Genomic DNA, 3,346 nt, shown 5'->3' on the forward strand with positions numbered 1-3,346 from the left:
AGAGATCTAAGTGAACCTGTGCATGGAATAAACAAATCGTACATTGAGCAATAAATCTCAATAGTACTTCATTATTCAAGTCAATATTATAATCAAAGTAACATGTCAAGAGATACATTCAAAACAAAATTTAGCTTTCAACATCATCATCTAATATATCATGTCTCATGTATCACAACTTTTATCAAACTTCATTTAACATATCACATTCATATATACAATCTTATACATTCTATCATCATATCATATTCTCATATATGTCACAACATGTCACAATCTAATTTCATTTCCGAATCTATTGATTCATTCCATATCCATATCGATCCTTAGGGCTCGTGTTAACCGGTTCACATGATCTTCCACATGCTTTCATTTGTCATGTTTCATATATATACATGGTATGCCATTTTCATTAACATTTTATAACAACTATCATTTAAAAAGTTCATGTTTTATAATCCCTATTAATCGGATAGACGGATCATCCAACCATTACACCAATCTGGCACCTAGTGTCTCATTGGAACATTCGAAGTATAAATTGCACGGTATAACAAAAGTAAAATGTGCTCTGCACCTCATCGAATGTCTGAAGCATAATATGCGCTTCGCGCCTCATCTGTATAAACCAAAGTATATCTCGTATACTAATCCTATGGCAAACGAACTATACTTAACTCTTCTTGAGACAGTTAATATGGTAACTATTGAATCAATACATATATTTTCATATTCATATAGCATAGTTCATATAATTGTCGTTTATGCTATGCTCAACTCAATTCAATTCCCGACATTCTAAATCATTATATGTCAACTGAATCATGAGACAAGAAAGTTACTTACCTCAAACAACCAATTTTTAACATATCATGTATATACATATATTGAATTCAAATCATAAAAGTACAAACCGTATTTTTGTCACTCGTCTACGACTCTTGTCTTTTCTTTCTCTCTAGATGACCCGACGTCATCTTTAGCTACATTTGATAATTCAACTATAAATTGACATTAGTTCACATCCAAATTACATTCAAACACAATCAACATATTTTCCATTTTATTCATTATATTCGAAATATTCATATTTTTCAATATCTAACCTCAGATCAAAATTCAGTTTCATATTCTTTCATTAGGGGCCTTGCACTTTTCATCTATAGCATAATTCATGGCAGTTGATTTGCGTGATAAGTTTTATATTTATGATTGATCGTACTTGAAAACTAACTATTATCACGATAAAGGCAAGCGCACCTATCGAACAGTAGTATAACTTATAGCAAGACCGGAATGTCGAACCCACAGGAACTAAAAGTACTAGTATTAACCTTCTTTTTATTATCTAGCCTAAAAATAAGGGGATTTGCTTTATCTAAACTAATTAACTAAACTAAGAATGCACAAGAAGTAAATTGGGGAAATACTTTTGGGAAAACTGATTGATTTGGACAATACCCAAGGGAAAATCCACCTAGACTTCACATGTTATTTGACTCTAAATTAGACGATTTATTCACTTGACTCGATCCGTAGAAATCCCTAATTTATATTATTATCTCTCTCGAGACTAAAAATGTCAAACCTTAGGTTGATTAATTGAAATCTCTTTCTAATTAAAACCCCTAGTGTTGCATTAACTTGATCTATGGATTCCCTTATTAGGTTTGACCCTAATCCGGCAAATTTATGTCGCCCTATGTCTAGGGGTGCAATCAACTCCGCTTAATTATGCTAGATCTACTCTTAGACAGGGACTTTTGCTCCTCTAAATAAGCACATCAATACTTGAATCAGTATCCTATAATATTAAAGCAAAAATTAAGAACACATAATTAAGAAAAAATCAAGTATTTATCATATAATTCAGAAAATAATAACAAGATCCATCTTAGGTTTCACTCCCTTTAGGTATTTAGGGGATTTAGTTCATATGTGTAAAAAAAACATCTCGGAAGAATAATGATAACAAAACATAAAGAAAACCCAAAAACCCCTGAAGGAAATTGAAGGGAGATCTTCAGTCTTGAAGGAGAATCCGACTTCTGAGATGGATCAATCGGCTTTCTTCGAGTAATTCCTTGCCTCCTACTCCGTGTCTCTTCTAGGTGCCCTTCTAGGGTGTTTATATAGGCTTTAGAATGCTTCCAAACCCTCAAAAGTGGCCTTTTTTGAATAGAACTAGACTTGGGCTCGACAGGGACACGGTAGTGTGACATGTCCGTGTGAGGTGGCTTAGGCCGTGTTAGAGTCTGTTAAAAATACACGGGCGTGTGGTCTACCGATGTAAGGAAGTCCAGGCCGTGTTGATTTTCCATGTTGACCTATTTTCTCCGTTTTTGGCCCGTTTCTCACTCTTTTTACTCTCCTATGCTCACTTAAGTATAAAACATGAAATTAAAGGATTAGGAGCATCGAATTCCACAAATCTAATGATAATTCATCCATAAATGTGCTAAGCATAAGATAAAAATATGTATAAATTACGACTTATCAACAGTTTTCAATTTATTCAATTTAGTTTGTAATGTCACAAGATCTTCTAACAAGTTTAACTTAATTCTAACTTAATCCTTAACATAATTCAAGCTTTCTAACTACCGATCTCTTCATATTCAAGCCCAATTCATCAATTTCTCTCTAATAGCAACTTGTTACACATCTATCAATTGAAGATTATAAAAAATTCAAGAAAAAGACTTGATTACCTTAGCAATTCTTGAACCAAAATTGGACTTGAAAAATAAAGTTTTTCTTTCTTTTTTCTTCTTGGTTGGGAAGGCACAAATGAGAGTAAAAGATAAAGTTTCTATTTCCTTTCCACGTAATTTCTTTTTGAAGTGTCCTTTCTTATTGTAGAAGAAACACTTAGACTTAGATAACTCTTTAAACCTCTTAGTTCTCTTCGTTTCCACTTTAAATGGCTAAGAGAACTTAGCCTTGTTCCTCTTAGCATGATTTCCCTTCCCCTTAGAGGAAGACGCAACTGTTAAGTTTGCTTCTGCTTTTTAGACTGATTGATCGTCATTTAACATCAATTCATAGGATTGTAATTCCTTCATGAATTGTGTAAGTGTCAGTTTCTTGTTTCCAAGGTTATAAGCAGCCTTAAAGCTTGCAAAGTCCTTGGACAAGCTTTTGAACACCATTTCAATTTGCGTGTTTTGGTCTAGATTGGGCTTATTATCCATGGCCTTGAAAAAATATCCTATAAGGTAATCATATGAGTATTGGGTTTTTGTTGGGCATTCATCAAACTAGTTATAGCTGACTATCTAGCCAATGCAACTTGGCCTCAGAACACGTCCTCTAGTTTGTCTAGAATTGCTTTAATAGTCTTACA

The sequence above is a fragment of the Gossypium hirsutum genome, chromosome A09 (assembly GCF_007990345.1).
Source record: "Gossypium hirsutum isolate 1008001.06 chromosome A09, Gossypium_hirsutum_v2.1, whole genome shotgun sequence".
NCBI classification, from domain to species: Eukaryota; Viridiplantae; Streptophyta; class Magnoliopsida; order Malvales; family Malvaceae; genus Gossypium; species Gossypium hirsutum.